Genomic DNA, 21,927 nt, shown 5'->3' on the forward strand with positions numbered 1-21,927 from the left:
CTCCATGACCTTGGAGGGCTTTTCCAACCTCAATTCTTCAATAGCTGATATTCCCTAGAGAGTGAGAGACAGTGAGTGAGGTGCTGGAATTTTTTCCTCTGGAGGAAATGTCGGGATAACGCTGCTGTCAACCTTTCCCTGGTGGCCTGTCCCCTTTGAGAATGACAAAAACACCTTCCTAAGACCCTTGTTGCTGTCACTCCTTGGAATTCAGCCAGCTGGAACAGCCTGTGCCAACATCTACAACAAGTGCCTGCTCCAGGGGTGATGGAGCCCAGCCTGGTGTTTGCAGGGGTTGAGGAGAGAGGAGGTGGTTTGCATACCCTGGATGTTGGAATCCCTGTGCCAGGGAGACTGTTGCACTCCCAGCCTTGTTCACGCTATTTCCCTATGATTTATTGTAATCCTAATGGAGCAGCTGAGGGAAATTGGCAGGGTTGGGATGGGGGAGGAGGAGAGGGGCTCGTTACCCTGGGAGTAACGGAGTGTCTGACTCCGACTGGGAGCCCAACAGGAGCAGGATTTTGGAGCAGCACGATTGGATGTGCTGTGCCTGGGGGCGGTGGCAATGACAACAAACTGAATAATAATAAAAAGCTTCCCATGTTCCCAGCTATTCCTGGAGCCTCGTTCCTTGTCCAAATTCCCTGGAGGAGGGGTTGGTTTGCTTTTAGGTTTAGGAGAATCCTTAACCCTGGAATCTGTTGCCTTTTTTTCAGGACACCCAGCTGGATGGGCTCTTTGTTGCCTGAATCTTTCCTGGCACATTCCAGGGATCTCCAGAGCTCCAAGGCTGCCTACAGTGGTCCAGACTTTCCCTGGGAGCTGATATGGAGAATTCCAAGGCTGTGGTGTGGAACAGCCCTGTGCCTTATCCGTGTGTTGAGGAATGATGCTCCAGATGGAAGAACACCACAGAATTCCCTTTTCCTCATATTCCCAGGTCATTCCTGCACAAAGAGCACAGATCCATCCAGAGGTGAGTAGGGAATAACAATTCCTTAAGCCAGTGGGGTCTTTGGAGGTTTCCTTGTGAAATGGCTGGTGATGCCCTGATGGAGATGCTGCATCCGAGTTATCCACAGGGATAACCCAGCTGAGGGGTGCCTGGGATGCTCCAACTCTGCCTTACATCCCTCTGAAGGCGTAGGATTCCCAGGAATGTGTGTACATCACCACGCCATTGCCCCAGGCTTTTAAACCCAGACTCAACCCTTTCCCACAGGTTGGGAAGCTCTGAAATGAATGGATTTGCTCCAGAGGCTGGAGGTGGGGACAGATCCATGCGAAAATCACGGAAAATCACGTCTTTTGTGACAGGCTCAAATTAATTCCTTAATTCCCTTAAATGCTTCGCCGCTCGCCCTCTGTGTCATGACAGCGGGGGAAAAATGGGATTTCTGAGGGCATTAATCCTTCCCTTAATGCTTTAGAAGGCATCCAGTTTATCCAAAACATTCCGAAATTGCCTGTAAATGGTGTCACTGCCATGCAGGAGTCAGGGAGTGGAGCCCTGGGGGTCACTGGGATGAATCCCAACACTGGAGCTGGGCTATAAATGTGGTCTGGCCCTTGCAATTCAGTGGAGCCAGGCTGGAAATGGGCAGCTGGAGCTGCTGGAATGCAGAAATCCTGAGCTGTATCAGATTAATCACCTTGTGTCCCTTAATTGGCAGGATCTGGGCTGGGATGTGCTCTATCCCACCCCTTGGAAAGCCTCGGACAGCTTCTGATTGTATTTCCCTGAATAAAAGAGTAATTTCCAGCCTTCCTGAGCTTCTTCCCTCTGTCTGCTCCAGGTTTTGGGGCTTCCAGGTGTGCCTGCCCGGCCAGGAGTGGATCGTGCCGAAGGGAGACCTTGGAAGTGCCACGGGCTGGATGAAACGATTTGTCGGAATGCTAAATTTGGCAGCAGCTTTTCATCCAAACCGGAGCCACTTTGCACCTGTCTGGGGAGATAAAGGGACTCGGAATGAGCGTGAGTGGGATTTTTCTGCCTGAACGGGATACAAAGACCTCGGCACAAATGAATTCCGGAGCTTCAAAGCCTTTCCTGAATGTTTTTCCGCCCCTGTCAGGCTGTTTTATTTCCCAGGTACGGTGATATCACCCAGCAGACCATTTGCAGGCTGCTCCACTTGCTTTAAGGAGGAATGGGCAGGCGAGGATGTGCTGCTATTCCCTGCTGGATCAGCTTTTCTGGGACAGAAATTTATTTTTTTTCCCTCTATTTTTCAATGCTTTTTTTTTTTTTTTTTTCAGTAGTGTGATAAATTGAGGCGAATAATTTGATTCAGCCTTTTTAAGGTCAGTTAGAATTTTATTAATTACAGCAAGCAGTAGCAAGCAAAACAGCGCTGGGTGGGTAGGGGTTTCCAAGCCGCCTCTCCTGCAGTGTCCCACACTGCAGTGCCCCACACCCCACCCCCTTATTCAGTCTCTTTTATAGTTTCTTGGAGGTTTCTTCATTCGCGTCTCTTGCGATAGCGGTGTGCGTAGCTTGAGCATCCCCCTGCATCGTGTCTGCGTTGTGTCGAGGCAGGTGATCGCTGCTTTCACAATCGGCTCCGGACAGTGATGGGCGTACCCGGAGCACTCCTACGTTGTCTAGTCCGGTGGCCGTTGCCTGGTGGTCGCTGATTTCATAATCAGCTCCGGCCCTCCCCCGACATCCTTAGCCTGTGTCTGCAAAAAAAAGCTACAAAAAGCTCCCTATATGGTGATTAATCATACTTGTGATCTTGCGGTTTTGCAATATGTCTATAGCCTTGCGGTTTGTAGCAATTGCTTTTTTTTAAATTGTCCTCCCCTATCTCCTAACAAGCAAGCTAGTCCCTTATACTTTAATTTTTATATTTCCTCCTTTAATATTCCAATTCTTTTGATGAACAAACAAGTTACCACAGTTTATCACAGTAGGAGCATCTAAATTGCGTCCTTGGATGATGGCAGCTGCCGTGTTCAAAGGGAATCACTGTCCTTCCTCCCAGACGGGATGGTTGTCGCGATGTGCTCATCCTCGCGAGGGTTTTTTTGTGAAGAGGGCGATTGGTTGGAAGGGACCTTACAGCTCATCCAGTTCCAGCCCCCCTGCCACCTTCCACTATCCCACGTTACTCCGAGGCTGGTCCACCCTGGCCTGGGACTCTTCCAGGCCAGCCACAGCTTCCCAGCGAAATCCATTCCAGGGTCTAACAATTTCTTCCCAATATTCCATCTAACCCCGTTCTTTGTCATTGGGAAGCCATTCCCTCTTGCCACCCCATACCCTTGTGAACAGGCTTTCTCCATCTTTCTTGGGAACGTTTTTCCCTGATAGGAAAGCACTGCTTTTGCATGCTGGGCATTGAAAGCAGCGTGCCAGGTCCTGTCCATGAGGGAGACCACAGTGCTGTGCTGGGTGGTTTTCCAGAGGGAAGGGATGTTGGGAGAGCCCCAGGTGTGGCTGAGGGGAGTTTTTACTGCTCCCTGAATTCCCTTCCCTGAGGGGAGGCAGGTTGGAGCCGCGCTGTGCTCCCATGGAACAAGGCGTGCGTGGGACAAGAGGAAATGGCCCGAACTTATGCCACAGGAAGTTCAGGTTGGACACCAGAAGGAATTTCTTCATGGAAAGGGTGATGAGACACAGGAAGGGACTGCCCAGGGAGGTGGTGGAGTCCCCATCCCCGGAGGTGTTTAAGGAATGATTGGATGTGGCACTCAGTGCTCTGGGCTAGGTGACAAGCTGGGGACTGTCACAGGTTGGACTCGGTGGTCCTGGAGGTCTTTTCCAAGAGAATTGGCTCTTGTGGGATCCTTCCGTGATTCTAGTGGGATCTTTCCGTGAAAATATCGGTAGCGCAGGTGACCATCAGCCCAGCAGAGGCGCCTGCCCGCAGCAGGCGGGGCTCGCCTGCATCCCAGCCAGAATTCCCCGCTGGAATCCGCGGCCGGCCCGGGATTGCCCCGCCCCGCGGCGCTACCGCCGGGCGCCACCAGGCGGCGCCGCCGCGCCCCGCACCCCTCGTTGCCGTGGCGACCGCAGGTTGCGTAGCGGCCCTTACGCAGTTGACGCAGTGGGCGGCTCCGGCGAGGCGGGGGCGGCCCCGGCAGGGCGGAGGCGGCGTTGGAGAATCGGGGGCCGCAGGGCCCCCGGCATGGAGGAGGCGGCGGCGGCCGCGGCGCTCCCGAGGCGGCGGCAGCGGGAGCGAGGTGAGGGACGGCGATGGGGATGGCGCGGCAGCGGGGGCCGGCGCTGCGGCAGGTGCGGGGGAGCCGGGAGGGCGCTGGCAGGGCCGGGGGTGCGCCCGCCGCCGCCCCCCGCCCCGCCGGGCTGCAGGCCCGTGCCGCCCGAGGGGTCTGGATCCCGCAGGAAGCGCGGCATTCCCGCCGGGAGGGCCCCGCTCCATGTGGCCTGCGCCCCGTGGGAAGCGGTGGGCTTCCACCTGCGCCTCTGGAAAGCCGCCATCCTGCCCCGGGCAGGTGCGAGGCGTGCAGGTGATCCCGCTTTTGGGGTTCGGGATCCTGCGGTGGGAGGCGGGAGCGGTGCTGCTGGATGTCCAGGGAGAAGAAGCTGCGGTGTGGGTGTGACACAGGGATTCTTGCTCCCAGCTTTTATTACTTCCCGCAGGGAATGGTACCTGACTTGAGCAACGCGGGCGGATGCTGAGCCGCGGCCGTAAAATCCCCAAATTTAGGATCGCAGGCAGCTGCAGAAGTGAGATATCCTTGTAAAAGTAAAGGAGATGTCGCTCCGAGATCTTGGAGCTGGGATGCTGCCAGGCTGCTCAGCCAGAATTCCCGCTGTGCCCAATTCTGGGAATTAGCACCTGCTGGTGTATTTGGGACAGGCTTCAGTTGGCACTGGGAATATGGGAATGGGGATTTCCGAGCCTGCTCCAGGTGGGAAATCACACAGTGGTTCACCAAGGTGGGATACAGAACCCCGGGACATGAAAGCAGCAAAACTCTGGGAAGGGTTTTAAAGGAAAGGAGTATTCCCAGGTGGGAATATTCATCTCCCCCCTGGATGAAGCTTAGTGGGGATGAGTTGCTGCATCCTCCTGGCTGGACAGGGAGAGGCATCCGAGTTTTTGTGGTCAGGCTGAGTGTTCTTAAATGGGAGATAATGAAATTGTGGGAAGTGGCTCTTGGAAAGCTTTGGACTCTCCGTGATTCTGGCATTGGCTTGGCTGAAACGTGTATCCCGTGGACGCTGCTGGAAGAAGCTTTCCAAGTTGGAAACCTGAGCTGGGGGAAGGTGTTTGTTGTGCCAGGTGTTGGTTTTCAGGGTCATAAAAGTTGCAAGGGGGTCTTAAAGCTGCTGGAGAAATTCAAGTCCAAGTGCCAGTTTGGACTGGGAATGGCTGAGGGTGTTGGGAATGCCCAACAGGGACAAGAGACTTGAAAAAGCAACTGTTATGTGATAAATGATACAAATAACCTGGAATTTCTGCAGCCAAAACCCTTCAACAAGGAGCAGGATAAAATTCCCCCTTTAAATGGGAATTTAAACCGGAAATTTGGGAATTGGCAGCTCTGCTTTCCAAAATTTTACTCCGGAGGGTCAAAATCAGGCATTTAAGGATATGGACTATGTACTGCAGGTACTGACTTTGTCAGTGCTGACCTAAAAAAAATCCTGATTTGACCTGAATTCCCATTTAAATTAAGGCATTGGGCGCTTTTTGCCCACTACCTGCACAGCCAGATCTGAATCCCGGAGACAGGGAATGCTCTAAATCCCTCTGTGGTTGCTGGGAAAAGGGCGGTGAGAAAGGGAAACTTTTGTGGGCTGTGTCCACCCTTCCAGAGGGCTGAGCAGGAGCAGTTGTGCAGTGATGGGATTTAAGGGAAGTGCTGTGCCAGGAGGGAAAGTGAGAAGCGTGAAAATGCTCCTCCCAATGACCAAAAATGTGAGGAATAAAAAAAAATCCTACATTTTAGAAACTTTGTTAAAATTCCCTGGACAAACAATTACAGCAACCAAAAAACAAAAACCAAAACCCTCTGCATGGGGGTTTTTTATGGACTTTGTGTGGGAATCTCAGTCCTGTTCCTTGTGCTCTCCCTCCCCTTGGAAGTTAATTAATTGAGAGCTGGCTGCTCCAAATGAGGTCACTTGGATTTCGGAGCTGCCGTATCATTGTATGGATTTGCAAAATCAGGATTTACGGCTTGTGTGCCTTAGAAATTTTTCCTTAAAGTGGCATAATCCTGGTTTTTGGGGGGGCCTTTTCCAGGCAGCTGGAAGGATGTAGGGAGGAGAAGTGTTCAAATTGGAGGGTGTAAAGCTCAGGAAGCTGCTCAGCTTTGGATGGTGAAGAGTTTGGAGAAGCTTCCAGTCATTCCCAGGCCTGGCTGTCATTTATGAAACTTCCTTGGACTAAACCAGCAGGAATTCTCTTCTGTCCCATACATCCCTGTCCTGTCTAAAGGCTTTTTTGGGGGGGGGAATTAAGCCTTTATACCTCCCCTAGACCACGCAGCTTTATTTTGGGGAGCCTGCACTCTGCTTTTCCTCCCCTCCCATTCCATCTTTCCCAAATAAATGACCCTTGGTTCCACCTCTGCTCCCGACAGTGATCCAGCTGATGAATAAGAACATCCCGAGCTGGATTGAGCCCTGGAGTTTGAGGAATTTCCAGTTAAAGACGCAGCAGTTGAGATGGGGTGAGTGAAACTATTTTAATGTGCTCTTGGAGCTGCAGGGCTGGAGTTTTTCGGGAGCTGGGAGCAGATGAAAGTGGCCTTTGTGCCATGGGAAGTGTGACAAATGGACTTTTGTGGGATCTGCGGAGAGTGCCGGGATGTTTATTCCTGCTGGGATAGATGGGAGTCAATCAGGCTCTTCATTCCAGGCCAGTTGGAGCTGATATTTTTGTTCTTTTATACGTGATACTGTTCATTTAGGTGTGTTTCTATACCTTATTGTGTGGATTTTTAAGGAGAAATCAGAGAAAAAATCCTTGAAAATTTGCCAGGTGCAGCACCTGCCCAGCTTGGAACTTTGAAAATGGAAGAAATTAGAATGGTCTTCCAGGTTTTGGTAAAAAGTGGGAAAGTTTGCCCTGCTGAGGAATATCCTGCCCTGAAATATGGACAAAAATGCTGATGGACCCTAGAAGGGATTTTGGATAGAGGAAGTAATTCCCACAGAGTTTCAGGAGAAATGTGCCCTGTACCTTCAGGCATTTATTCTTCTTCCTTTTCTTTCCTTTTTCCCCTCCTTCTAGTGGAAGGCACATGGATCCCTTACCTCTGGATCTCTTTGGAAAGATGAAATAAAAAAGATGTGGATTATTTTCCTCTTCCTTGTAGCAGGAGCTGGAAATCTGCATGGCAGGCAGAGACTGTCAGGAATTCTGCCCTGGGCTTTTAATCCAGGGGTTTCTTCTTTAACTCAAATCCTTCCTTAACTGCCCTTGTGCTTCAGCAGATCCCTGAAAATCCTCATCCTGCCCCATACATTGGCATTCCTCCCTCTCTTTGAGGAGCCTTCTGAGCTCCTCTTCAAAGATCTGTGGAATTGCATGAAAATTCCTGGCTTTTCCTTCCCTTCCAGCTGAGATTTTGATTCCTGCATGTTCCCTTGGTGTGGAATTAAAACAAGTGGGTTCCTCAGGGATGGCTTTGAGCTCAATAGGAATTTTTCCCTGCAAACAGGATACAAGATGTAATTTATAGCCTTCAATTACAAGTTTTCCTGGTGTTTTTCACTTGCCATTTCATCGGGAGTGTCAGTGGCAAATATCCCAGTGCAACTCACTCATAGCCATCAGTGAATACGGGAATGCCACCTTAAATGAGAATTTTCCACGACTTTTTTCCTCTGGAACATGTTTCCGTGGGATTTCTTGGCCTGGAGGTTTTATCACCCCACAGACCTGAGTGATCCTGATTTTACATCCAGGCAGGCTGCAGGACAGAATCCTTATCCTTGTTCTTTTGGAATAAAATGCTGAATCCCTCCGGCCGCCTTAAAACATTTGAACTGGATAATGGGAAGAAACAGGAAAATTCAGGACATTCCTATTATAGTTCAGTGCAGCAAATAGAAAATGGGGAGGTTGGGATGGAATTCAGCCCTTCCTTCCCTGAAAGGTGCTTTTCTTCCCTGGAAGGTTCCTATTTGGATGTGTCCTGCTGCTCCATGTTTGTTGGAAGTTGGAATTTCCACAGCTCTGCATCCTTTGGGATGAAATTTATTATTCTGTCATGGCTTGTCTTTGCAGCCCAGATCCCTGGTGTTGACACAGCCTGGATGTATTTTTGGAGTATGGATTTCAGCTCCAAACTGGGAGCCTCTGGAGGCTTGGCTTTTCCCATTGGGTCCGCTAAACGATCCTGCAATTTTGTGCTGTTTTCTCCTGTGGGAAATGAACTGTTTCACCTCCCAGAAAATCAGAACAAGGCAGATGCTGCTTGGGAGCTTCCAGCATCTCAGCCAGCTGGGGATTGTCCTGAAAAAAAGTTTATCCTGCTCCGCTTGGATCCCATGATTAGAATCCTGGAATGGTTTGGGTTGGAAGGGGCCTTAAAATTCACCCTCTATCCCAGGTTACTCCAAGCCCCATCCAAGCTGGCCTTGGACACTTCCATGGATCCACAACTTTCCTGGGAACCCTATTTCTTGGTGATATCCAGATCCTATAAATGTTGTTCATTTACCTCTGGGCCACATTGAACCTTTGGAAGCACATTCCCCTTTTTGTGACTCCGGGTTTTTTCCGGCTGATTCAGTTGTTTGTCACCATCTCCATGGCACCAGAGCATCCGCTAATGACAACCAGCATTTCCCTAAATGAGAGCATTCAGGGATGAACTGGATTTTTCCTTGGAGAGGGGAAAACAAATGCCCTGTCAGAGGAAGGAGAAAAACTTCCCATAAAAGCAGGAATTTGTGATTTGTGCTGTTCATTTTCTTCCCTGGATAGAGAAGGGAATAAGGGAAAATTTCCTGGAGAGATTGTGTGCTCTCTGGGATTGCTCTTTCCTCTACCTTTGTCAGTTCTCCCTTATTTTGTAGTGGAAAAAGAGGCATCTATGTTCCAAAACTGGAAGGATTAGAGCTTTCCTCAAAATTCACTGACAAATCCAGAGGCAAAATTCCCTTTCTGTTTGTGGAATTGTGGTGTTAAAACTTCTGTGGGAAGCCACAGGCTGCTTTGTCTGGAAAACCTTTTTCCCTCTAAATTTTGTGGCTATTTGTGGATCAATGTGTTGCTTTTGGAGTAGAGTCTTTTGGCCCTTAAAAAAAAAAAAAAAAGGGGGATCATATTTTCTCCCTGAGCTCGTTTGAACACCTCCAATGCCATAATCAAATTTAACTCAGTAGGAAATGGGCACATCCCCAAATGCAGTGTTATCCATGGTTATTCCAAGGCCTGATAGAGCCTGAGATAAAGGGATTTGTTGCGTGTAACTCTTTGCCTTTTGGAATCCCAGCTGGCAAGGAGAATTTCGGGACTCTCTGGGGCCTTGCTCTGACTTTGTGTTCCCCTTGGATGAGGGCGGAGGAACGAGGAGAGGCGAACTGGGAGGTGGGAAGCACGTGGGAAGCTGCAGAAAATGCTCAGGAATGGGCGGCTGAGTAAGTGTGGAGCCTCCTGGGAATACTGGCAGAATTGGTGAAATTCCCTTGTGAGGTGGGGAGCAGGAATTTGGGGAGGGAAATCAGGAACATGTCGATGTTGGAAGTTTCTCTGTTATCTAATGTGTGACTTTGCAGGATGTGTTTCATCATGGAGAAAAGGAGGATTGGGGGAACTTCTCATTCCCTACAACTCCATGACTGGATGTGGGAGCCAGGTGGGATTGGGCTCTTCTCCCAACAAATGACAGGAGGAAGCGGCCTCAAGTTGCATCAGGGGAGGTTTAGGTTGGATATTGGGAATATTTCTTCATGGAAGGGGTTGGAAGCATCATCACTGGGTGATGCTGCCCAGGGCAGGAGGGGCTGGTGGAGTCCCCATTCCTGGAGGGATTTAAAATCCATGTGGATGTGACACTGGGGGGTTGATTGTTGGATTTGATGATCCTAAAATTTTTTTCCAGCCTTAACAATTCCATGATTCTCTATGTGCAGGCTAGGCACTCCTGAGGGGTTTGATGTTCCCAACCCTTCTCATGTCCTTCATACCATAACCCATGTTTTGTGTCCATGGATTTGCTGGCTCCTCGCACGTTTGTTCCCTGGAATGGCCTGGAACTCTGCTTTCCGGCCATTTCATTGGGTAGGAACTCCAAGGATTCTCACATTTAGCCTTGATTCCTTGGGACACACAAGGTTTAGTTTGGTCCTCAGGGGGATGATCCTGCCAGATTTTCCTTCTCTTGGGGGGTGACAAGACAGGGAAGTGAACTTTTGGAATTGCGACATCCGCAAGCCCAGTAAGGACTCGCGGTTCCGGGTTTTTGGGCTACACTGAGGGGATTCAGGCAGTGGAACTGATCTGAGGTAGCTTTTAACGACTCCGGGCTCACCCAAATCCTTCTGGCTCAGGAGAGCGGAAGGGAATGCGCTGTGTTTGTTCACTGGATGCTCATCCAGTGGGTCGGATTAGTTCAGCGTTCCGTGGCAGCTCCAACCGGGTGGACGAGGTGCTGGGGAGGTGTCACCTGGGCAGGCTGAGGAGAAGGCGGAGTCGCCCAAGGGAACATGGGAATCTCTCCAACACTGAGGATCCTGGACTGTCCTCAGCCAATTATCCTCTTAAAACCTTGGGATGTTGCGCAATGGACAAGTCAATCATAGGGTATCCCAAGTTGGAAGGGACCCACAGGGATCATCGGAATCCAGCTCCTGTTGTCCTTGGTGTTCCCAGCTGCCATTGTATTTATCCTGTTGTTTTCCAGATGCTCTCTTAATTTTTCTTTCCTTGATAACTCTTAATTGATCAACACTTGGAAGCAGGATGTGGATTCAGGAGAGTGAGAGGCACTTCCCACTGCTAAGAAATGAGGCTTCTCATTCCAGGAAAGCCTAGATGGGGGGGGGGGTTGGGAAACCAGATGTAATGGGAAGAACTCATCCTGGTTCCTGCTCCTGTAGCTGCAGGATTTTGCCTTGTGTGTGCCAGAGCTGGGAAATGCTACCCTTTGGAGTGCAAAAAGCGTGGAAGGGTGTGGTCGGAACAATCCGGAACCTTTTCACCTGAAAGCACCTGATTTATGACACCAAAATCCCAGTGTTAACATGGATTTGTTTGGCGAACTGCTCGGCTCTGAGTTCCCTGGGGCTGGGCCAAAACACTCCCTCCTGCCTGGCATGGAAAACACAGCCCTGGAGCCTCCTCTCCGGAGCACGAGGGCTCAACAGTCCTGAAGAACAGTGAGTTGGCCTTTCCCTTCTTCCAGCAGGTGCTGTTTGGTTAAACCTTAATATTTAGAGAAGTTTTTGGGAGTGGGAGCAAATTCCCTTTTCCTTCTGGAATATTTTCACCATTCCAGTATATCAGGGCCTGGAAGTTTTACATGGATAGAGTGAAAGCAGATGGATCTTCTGCCTCAATGTCCAGAGGTAAAAGGTGTTGTGCTAGAGGGTGCGATACTGGAATTCCTGGTTGTCCAGGCCTGGAGAAGCGGGAGATCCTGTTCCCAGACAACGTGACCATTTGTTGCTCTGTACTTTAGACAGCTCTCCTGGTGTTTGCTCAGCTCCTTACACCTGGCTGCAAGGGTTTTCCAAGGAATTTGCATTTCAAATTGGAGTTTTTGTTGAAACTCTGGCTTTTTTTTAGGGAGAAAAAGTGACAAATCTCCCATTAGGAGAGGGGAAGAGGGGTGACCCTTGGGGCTGTGGCTGCTGCTCCCTTCTTGGAGGAGAAATGAGAGAAGTGTTCTTTTACCTTTCTCAATATTTACAGTATTCCAGCTGCTGAGGCTCCATTAGACATTGCTGCTCTTGAAAAGGAGATGAGGTTGGAAGTTCTCATGTTCCTATGGGAACAGGGAGTTACAAGGCTTGGAGTTCTCATTTATAAGATTTGTCAGGAAAGGTAGGAAAGGGATTTAATTTCTGACTTAAGTGGGAAACCAAGATTCCTTCTCTCCCAGTTGGCTCCTGACTCTGAGCTTTCCCATTCCAGGCTGCTCCGTGGCCTCAGAGTTAATTACAAGTTGGATAAGGAGATGCCCGAATCCACCCTGCTGTTATTTTGCTGACTCAGAACTCCTTTTTTTAGGGAGGGGGGCAGCAAAAAGACCACCCTGGATTCCAGATGCTTGTGGAGCAGGGTTAGGAACCCCCTTGGGATGAGTTTTCCAGGCTAAGCTATTCCTGAATCTGGTTTTCCCACCTCCTTGGAAGTAGATAAGATATTCAGGACAGAGAAATCTGGTTTCTTTTTCCCCAGTGCAGCTGTTGTTTAAGTAGCTCCCAAGGAATATGGGACTTTGCCCAGTCCTGTCTGCATGCCTCTTCCTGGGAATATCGCCCCATGTGTGTTCAGGAAGGTTGGGGGAAATTCAGGAAAACAGCTGCATTGTGTGAGAGAGGAGGAATTGCAGTCCCAAAGTTCACTTAGAAAATTGAAACGGGAAAAAGATGAGAGGTCACAGTTAAGGAAGAACTGTGCTTTTTAAACAAGTTTCCAGGCAAATCCAAAGGAAAACAGGCACCTGCCGTGGAATGGGGCCTGGGTTTTGGTGTGTTGGGATCCTGACTGAAGCAGCTGTGCAGTTTTTCCCCTGTGGGAGCTTCCCAAGGGTTCTTCTGCCGCTGCTCCATGGCTGGGTTGTGGTCAGTGCATCTGGGACTCTTGCCTGAGGGATCCAAACCCTTAATTTGTCATAAATCTGGGATTTGGGACTTCTGCCTGAGGGTTGTCATCCCTTATTTTGTAACAATGGAGTTGTCTTTTTTTTCCCCTAAATTTGGATTTTCCATTAATTGGTAGCTGTTATTAATTATGACTTGGTTCTTTAATACTTCAGTTTTCCATGTTTCCAGTGCTGTAGAATGGAATTTGAATTCATCCATCCCTTTGGAGAGCAGGGAAGTTTCAGCTCTCTGGTTAAAGGGGAGTTCTGCCTTCCTTGGAGCCTTTTTCCTTGGAACTATTTTGGGAACATGATTTCATCTTCCTCCTGGAGCGGGGGAAAAGCCCACCCCAGAAACGTGGGGGATTCAGAGCTTCTGTTCTTCCCTGCAGAAAATCACGGAATTGTGCCTCAGATTTCCCTGAAATGGGGGTGTTGGATCATTGTAGGAGGGAAAAGGGGCGAGCTGTGTGCTGCTGGTGGACGGATCTGTGCTCTCCAGAGGTCACTCCTTGCTGGCAGCCCGGAGCAGGAATGGGATTCCTAGGTGCTGGCAGCTGAGGGAGGAGTGTTAAAGAGGCAGCTCCTGCTGGTCTCTTCCAGTGATTCCAACCCCTTCCCTCCTTGTTTTCTCTTGGATGTTTACCTCTGGATTCTTTGGCTTCCATCCTGGTAATGCTAAATCCTGTGGTGGACTTGGGAAGAGTCAGATGAGGGTGGAGGTGAGATTTTATCCCAACACATTTCAGAGCCTGGATTGTCCTTCCCCCTCCCCCCGCTGCTTTCCTGGTGGAAATGCAGGATCTTCCCATTTTGCTGTGTTGTCTTCTTCCTGGCTTATCAGGGACAGAGGGAAGAAAGGATGTGTGGGCCGCTGGTGCCGGAATTTAAAACCTCCTCATGGAAAGGGACATGGTCATCCCAGTGTCCTTTTCCCCTTTTCCAGCTTCAGACTGGCAGCTGGAACACCTTGAAAATTCCAGCCAGGAAATCATGTAACTGAGGGGGGAATTATTCCTGGTGTCATTCCATAACCTGATTCCCTTACTCCAGAGGGATCATTTGATCTTTTGCTGGACACTGATCCCAGCTGGGAACAATGAATTTGGTGGAGGAAGGAAGTAACCTGTGGGCATGGAGTTTTTCCAGCTTAAGGAATGCTTGGGTTCATCCTGTGCTGGACAATTCCAGGCTGGATGCTGCAGCTGTATATTCCCTGGGTCTGTCTGTTCTGCTGTTTCCCTCTTTGCAGTGAAAATAAAATCATTCAGTATCCATGGGATCTTTATAAATCCTTAAATATCCATGGGAGGTTGCAAAAATGGGAATGTCAGCAATTGAAGACATCGATTGATTTCTTTTTTCCTCACTGGAGAAGATGTGTTGTCTGTGGAATGTGGGAATGGCTGTCAGGAACATGGCTGGGAAAGTGTGTGAGAAGCTCCTGGAATTCTGGGGGCTGTTAGGAATGCTCAAGAGATCCCTTCTCCAAGAGACCTTTGGAATTGTCTTGGTATTTGGAAAAAAAAAAATCAAAGCCACCTGATAAGCGAGGTGACAAGTGACACTTGAGTTGTGCCAGAGGAAGTTTTAGGTTGGATATTAGAGAAAATTCCTTCATGGAAAGGGTTGCAAAGCATTGGAACAGGCTCCAGTGGTGGAATCCCCATTCCTGGAAGGACTTAAAATCTGCGTGGCTGTGGCACTGGGGACAGTAGTGGTGGCCTTGGCATTGACGGGGAATGTTGGACTGGATGATTTGGAGGGCTTTTCCAACCTGAACAATTCCATGATCCGTTTGTCTGTGCTGTTGGACACACAGAAGGTCTCAGCCTGGCATTTGAGGACAATTTGCCTCTCCCGTGGGCTGTGTGATCCCAAAACATCTCCACAAAGATGCAGGCAAAATTCCTGTTATTCCTTATCAAAAATACTGGGACTATTTTCCCTTGCTGCCCGGAAAAGAACTGTAGGAGATCTCAGCTTGTGCCTGTGCTCAGAATTTAAGGCTGAAGGAAGGAACTGAGGCAAAAAGAGGCACAGGATTGGGATGGAAAAGAGTTGGACCTGGGCAGGGATAATTCCTGATCCTTCAGAGCTTAATTATTATTCTTTAATCAACTGTGTTAATTACAATATCATATTGCTCCCAGGCCTCTGACATCAGGGATGAGGATGTGAACTGAAAAAGATGGAATAAAGGAATTTTTTCCTGCTTTGGAAGTTCTCTTGCCCCAGCAATAACGGAATGAGTCACCAAACCCCAACTCTGGTGCCTGTGATCTCTTCCCAGTTGATTAGAACATTCCCACCAAAAGCTCTTCCAGGCATTTCTTTTTGAAGCTTAATTGAAAAAGCTCTGCATGATTGGATACTTCATGGTTAATTATAAGATAATTAAAGGAAAGCAGGGAAAATCCACACCTGGACAAATCCTGCAGAAGGAACCTCTGCAAAGGCACTCCATTTAATTACCAGGATGGCCATGCGTTGCCTCAGGAATGAGAGGAAAAAGGAATTTCTTTTCCAGCAGCCTCAAACTGGTTGGGCTGGGAGCCAGGGGCTTGTCCTGAAGTAGATCCCAATGAACAGCATTTTTCCTTATAATCCTGTTAGGATTAGAAATTCAAGTGTGAAATTCATTTGGAATTCATGTCTGCTGGAGGAGGCGAAATCAATTGCAAAATACATCCCTGTGCTGTTGGAGCAGGGATCCTTCCCATTTTCTGAGGATTACCAACTTCCCAGGATTTGAGCTCAGTTTGTCTTTGGAAAAATGGAATTGCTTTCCTTTGCTTTCCAAAAGCTGCAGAGCTGTTGAGTTCGATAGAGAGGGATTGGGATCACCTGGCCATGATCCAGGATTTCCAGCAGCCAGGTGTGAAATCCAGGTACAGCCCTGAGGATGATCCCCCTGGGATGTGCTGCAGGAAAGGTGATGTTTTTCCTGTTCAATTCAGACATGGATTGAGGACAGGCTGGGATTGCTGGGGATGTTCAGCCTGGACAAGAGAAGGCTCCAGAGAGACCTTGGAGCTTTTTCCAGAGCTAAAGGGGTTCCAGGAGAGCTGGAGAGGGACTTGGGACAAGGGCCTGGAGTGACAGGACACTGGGAATGGCTTCTCACTGCCAGAGGGCAGGGATAGATGGGATATTGGGAAGAGATGCTTCCCAGTGTGGATGGCAAAGTCCTGGAATGAATTTCCCAGAGAAGCTGTGGTTGCCCCATAACCTGGAAGCGTCCAAGACCAGGTTGGACAGGGTTTGGAGCAACCTGAGATAGTGCAAGGTGTCTTTGCCCATGGCAGGGGCTGGCTGGAATGGGATGAGTTTAAGGTCCCTTCCTACCCAAGCCATCTGGAATTAGGGATAGTTTTAGGAGGAGCACATTCATCTCATTTTCAGGACCCTCCTAGCTATATTTTAGGAATCACATGGTTGATTTAGGTTCTGGATCATCTCCTGCTGCTTCTGAGTACCTCCTGCCATAGTCTGGCATTCCCCAACTCCGGAGCTGGTGCATTCCCACATGCGGCCAGTTCATCTTTCCTGCTCCCTGTTCGCTTGGGAAGGATTGTTCCTGGTTTTCTGTGGTATAACCAATTGTTAGGAACAGTCAGTTCCAATCTGTGCTGTTCAGTTCGTGCCTGCACAGCTGCTTGGAGCCAAGGAATGCTTTTCCAGGGATTTCTTCGGCTGCAGCTCCGCTCTTGTCACATGGATTCTCTGCTTCTGCCTCACCTCCGTTCACCTCCCTCTTGTCCGGCTTTTCCAAATGAATTCTGGCGCTGGAGCTGGTGGCTGAGAGGGCAGGGACAGTGTCCCTGGAGTGACAACTTTCCAAGCTCCTTTCAAGCTCTGCTGAAGGACTCGCCCATAACGAGGGAAAGTGAAGAGGGTATGGAAACATGGAGAGTGGTGGTAAGAGGAAGAAAAATCCCAGAATAGTCTGGGTTGGAAGGGATCTGGAATGTGATCCAGTTCCATCCCCCAGCCATGGGCAGGGACACCCTCCACTAGCCCAGGTTGCTCCAAGCCCCAGCCAAGCTGGCATTGGGCACTTCCAGGAATGGAGCAGCCACAGCTCCTCTGGGAAATTCAGGGTCTCTTCACCCTCACAGGGAAGAATTTCTTGCCAATATCCCATCTAGTTCTACCGTGTGGCAGTGAGAAGCCATTCCCATTGTCCTGTTGCTTCATGCCTTTATCCAAAGTCCCTCTCCAACAATCTTGGAGTTTCTTCAGGCACTGGAAGAAGCTCCAACGTCTCCTTGGAGCTTTCCCTTCTCCAGGCTGAGCAAGGTCAGTGTATCAAGGAGACACCAGGAATGTCAATAAGGGAATCAGCATGGAAACAGGAGGAGATTCCTGGTGCCATGGCTGCAGCCAGGAATGTGTGGCCGTGCTTCCTGTGGCATCAGGTTTGCTGGGTATCAGAGTGTAGATACGGGAATCAGCAGTTCCCACTTCAGGATCTGTAGTGATGAATCCACAGGGAGAAACAGGCACAAAGAATCTGTGTCAGCAGGAAAAAGTTGGAGTAAATATGTGTTAGTAATTCTAGGAGTCAGAGCTGGAAAACCTGTGGAAATTGAGGAGATGTAAAGCTGCCTCATGGAATTAAATAATTCCTGAGCTTGAAACTGAATCCCTGTCTCCTGGCTCTCCCTGGGGAGCAGTGGGCAGGGCTGGATCCCTGCTGGGGATGGGTGTTGTGGCTGCCAGGAGAGCATAGATCCCGAGGGCCTGGAGAAACTGTGGGTCAGCTCCACGTGCAGGCTGTGGGTGGTGAGGAGGAGGGATGTGTGTGCTGGGATTTGGAAATGCACCTCCTGGAGTGTCCAAGGAGAAGGGAATGTGGAAAAATAAATATATTTTAGGCTTAAATATGACACAGGATCAGGGAACCCTGGGCTTGATTCATCCTTGCTTACATAAGCAAAAGAAAAAGAGGATTCCTGCTTTCCATCACAAATCTGAGATTCAGGAAGAGTCTGGAGAGTTCAGCTTGTCAGGATTCAGCCCAGGATTGCAGTTCTACGTTGCTTGGTTGTCATTAGGGAAGCGATGGATGGGTAAGAATTCCTAGGAAAAGGAGAAAGAAGCATCTGGTCCGTTGGTGGTTTGGAGAGGTGTGGGACCAGTGCTGTTTGTTCCCTATGGTGATTCCAACATCTTTATCCCAAGCACCAGGTGGAGGAAAAGCAGGCTGGTAAGTCCCAGGATTTGATTTCCACAGGGTGGGAATTTGGGACTTAATTCCATAAATCTGGGAGAGAGTTGGAGCTGCATGAGAGTTGGTGCTAGACTGTTGGTGCTTTTCCATGTGCTTTTCCTCAGTGAGCTCCACGTTCCTAATGGACATTGGGCCTTTTTGGGATGGGATGGGATGAGAGAGGAGCTGTTGGGGTGTGGAAGGAGGGAACTGCTCCTGAGGGTCTCCATGGGGACTGGAATTTTGGGGTCCTGCAGCACTGGAAGAGGTGATTTATTCTTAGAAGCAAGCACTGAGGCAGGAAAAGTTTTCCCAAGCTGTCATTTGGGTGAGCTGGAGACCTGAAATCTGCCTCTCCTTTCCTCATTCCCTCCCTCCTTCCCTGCTCATGGTTTCTTTGGATTTGCACTGTAATTAGCATTTTTACGGGAGCTGGGGCAGAGCTGGCAGCTTCCTTTAGAAAACAGTTCTCCAGGTGGGAATAAAGCAGGCTTATTCTGCTGGGAATGCTCAGCCTGATAATTTCTTTTACTACCAGGGCTATTCCCATGCATTGAGGTGGAAGCCACGGGATGGGAGGGGCCGAACCACATTTCTTGGGAAGTTGCAGCTGGAAATCCAGAGTTAGGCTTGAAATGTTCCCTTTGAGCTTAGGAAAAAGGGAAAGAGGATGTTGTCCATGTCCATATACAAGCCAAGAACATTTCCGGGCTGAAATTCCCACTTCTCTGCTGTTGTGCATTTAAAATTCCTGCCTGTACAGATGTTCCCTTCCCCAGACATGACTTTGGTGTTTGATCCTTGCTTCCAGGGTAAACATGGAAGTGAAAGTGGATGCATTCAGTGTGGAAAGAAGCCCTTGGATAGCAGCAATCCTTTGGATGCCAGTGATTAGTTCACAGGATCTTGCTGGAAAAACATGAATTCAGGGTTGATTTTTTTAAATCCATAAATATTCCTGTAGGCTCTGGTTTGTCAAATGAGCAGAAATAACTAATTCCAGGATATCCTGATGTTGGTTTGATTTTCACTGAAGGCTAAGAAAAATCTGGAAGTGGGGCCAAGAAGCAGATTCTGCTTAATAAGGTGCAAGATTGATGCTTTCCAAGATATTGGAAAGTGGGAATCTGGGAGGATTTGGGGAGTTACAGGAAAAGACAAAGCACAGACATGACCTTTTCAGGGAATTCACAGCATTCAAGAATATTCCCTCTTGAACATACTCCCACAGGATGAGGTCCTCAAATAGGCTGTTGGTGGCTTCCACTGGAATTTTCATTGGACTTTGGGAAGTATGACCTCCATGACCTCTTTCCAGGCTGATTTCTAGGAATGTGGGATACAGGCATGTCCTCAGCAAAGGAAACAAGCAGGGACACAGTGAGGGAAATAAACAGGCAGCATCAGGAAAATGGGAATAGGTCATGTCCAGGTCAGGTTTAGGCTGTTTGAAGCCATTCCCAAAGTTTTTGAGCCTGGAAGTGTCAAAGATCCAGGACCCCTGTTTAATGAGGACAAATTGTATTGAGAAAAGATGCATTTGGGTTTTGATTCCCAAAAAACCTCTCGAGATAGCCCCGATTCCCAGCTTTTTTGACTTGCAGCTGGGCACGTACCTGCCTAACCACTTAGTCATGGAATATGAGAAGAGGAAAACTCCTGAGATAAGTTGTGGGATGTGATACAGAAAAAAGGCCAAATTGGGAATGCTGGTGAGCAGGGAGTAGAGTAAGAATCTGGAGGCCCTGGAATTCTACATGTCCCTCTATGTGTGTCCCTCTTTCCCCCTCATGGCCAAGAGGGAGGGAAATAATCATTCCTTTAAATTCCTTAGGATCATTCCTGGGAGATGAGCAGAGCCAGCATTCCCTCCTGCATGTGGAGGGAACCTCTCCCTGACGATTCCCATGGCTCCGGAGCCTGGAGCCGCCTCTCCGGATGCGCTTCTCCTCTCTAGCACATTTGTGGGGAGGGGGAGCAGGGAAGGAGTGCCAAGGAATGGTGTTGACCACACAGTTTTCCCGAGTTTGGCAGGGATTTTGTGTTCTCCCACTTCTTTCGCTCTCCTCGTGTTGGCAGCGGTGGTCCCGGCGCCGCTCCCGGTGGCTTTCCCTGCATGTGACTCATCCCCAGGGAATTCCTGAAGCAATGAGTCAAGTTATTGGGAAAACTGTTTGCCCACTAGTGTAAACTAGGGAGCCAAGAAGCTGCTTGCAGGAGGGGAGAGAGGCAATTCCTTTTGGGAATGACTGGGCTTCTCCTCCCTCTTCCTGAAGGCATCTCTTCCAGATGTGCCGGAGCAGGGATGTGCCTCTGAATTCAATATCTCACGTGGATATTTTCTCCTTCTGTTTTTTTTTCTGCCTTTTTGAAAAGGAGGCTGAGCTGATAAGCCTTCCAGGGTGGAGTAAAACTGTCAGAAATTTGCCAGGATTGTAGTGGAAAATAGCGTTTCCTAAAGAAATGAGGCTCCATCCAAAATGCTCCTTGTGTAATTACTGGTCACCTCTTGGATTTGCCCTGGCTGGTTTCATCCAGCCCTTGGAGTTTTGGCTATAAATAACTCAGAGGCCATGTGCTTTCCAGCCAGGAATTACCAAGTTCTGTGTGTATCTGTGGGATATTCCAACAAAACCAAGGACCAGTGATTCCCAGTAAATATATCCAGGGAGCTGTTGTTCCACACCTGGGAGCAGGTTTGGGATGCTGGGAGCATTTATTACTGTATCCATCACCTCATCCAGGTATTCCTTTTGCTTTCCCTGCCCCATTCCAGCCAAGCTTTCCTTGTTGCAGGGGATTTTATTCCCCTGTAGAACATGGAGTTCTATTTCAAATCCCAAATTAATTGGAATTTATTACAATTTCCCCCCTGGCAACTTGGCCGTTATTTTTGCCGGAGCTTGGAGTGGTCGGGAAGCTGCCCGTGGGCTCTGCTGGCATAAACTGTGGGTGGAATTGCGGAGCTGCCGGCATTGAGACAAGGATTGGGGGTTGGTTTTAACTCCATTCCTGGCAGCACACTGGGACTGTGTGTGACAGTTCCTTCTCCAGTCCTGGATTCCTGAAAAAGTGGTGGCTTCCCTTGTTTCTCAGCCAGGTGTTTGTGCAGGCTTTGGATTTTCCATACGCTGATGAGTCTGGAGCCGTGGAGTTAAGGTGTGCTCTTGTCGAGGTCAAGGAGAAAAGTCCTGGGAATCTTGGAGGTGTGAGTGAGGCTTTTCCATCCCTTTCCAAGCATTATCCTCCCTTTCATTTGGGAGGCTGGAATGTGTCACAGTGATCCCTGCCTTTATGGACTTATCCCTACAAACCTCTTCCTTTATGCCCAGGGATGGTTGCTGAGGTCTGGAATTAATAAAGCCCTGTGGATTCTTCATCAAGGGGGACATGGTAGTGCTGGAGCATGTCCAGGGAAGGGTTTGGAGCACAAGGAAAAAAATGAGGATCAGGAGGGATCTTCTCACTCTCCACAAATCCCTGACAGGAGGGTGGAGTCAGGTGGGATCAGGCTCTGCTCCCAGGGAATAAGTGGCAGGATGTGAGGAAATGGCCTCAAATTGCACCAGGGGAGGTTTAGGTTGGATATTAGAGAAAATTCCTCAATGGAAAAGGTTTAAAGCATTGGAGCAGGATCTAGTGGTGGAGCCATCCCTGGAGGGGTTTAAAAGCCATGTGGATGTGGCACCTGGGGACATGGGATAGAGGTGGCCTTGGAAGTGCTGGAGAAGTGGTTGGACTCAATCTTGGAGGGCTTTTCCAGCCTTCATGGTGATGCTATGGACAAATCCTGGCCCATGGGGTGGAGCAAGGATGTCACTGGATATCCAGTGGGGAGAACCATTGGGATGTGCAGTGTCACTGGTTTGTAGGACTGGGATCCCTGGGAACAGTCTCAGAACTGGTCCCAGTTATTCAGAAGAGGTGCATTCCAAAGTGGAGAATTTCCTTGTTTCTCTTTGATTCAGTGA

The 21,927-nt window shown here is 49.2% G+C and overlaps 1 protein-coding gene across 2 annotated transcripts in view; it reads left to right on the plus strand.

The window, feature by feature from the left end:
- The first annotated feature begins 4,069 nt into the window (after positions 1–4,069).
- DAGLA (diacylglycerol lipase alpha) overlaps positions 4,070–21,927 on the plus strand; it is a 56,796-nt gene continuing 38,938 nt past the window's right edge. For both annotated transcript variants that reach the window (XM_053945727.1, XM_053945726.1), the window contains exons 1-2: positions 4,070–4,191; positions 6,562–6,651. The gene's annotated coding sequence lies outside the window, so the exon portion shown is untranslated. The remainder of the gene's footprint in view (positions 4,192–6,561; positions 6,652–21,927) is intronic.

Source organism: Vidua chalybeata, chromosome 6, assembly GCF_026979565.1.
Source record: "Vidua chalybeata isolate OUT-0048 chromosome 6, bVidCha1 merged haplotype, whole genome shotgun sequence".
Taxonomy (NCBI): Eukaryota; Metazoa; Chordata; class Aves; order Passeriformes; family Viduidae; genus Vidua; species Vidua chalybeata.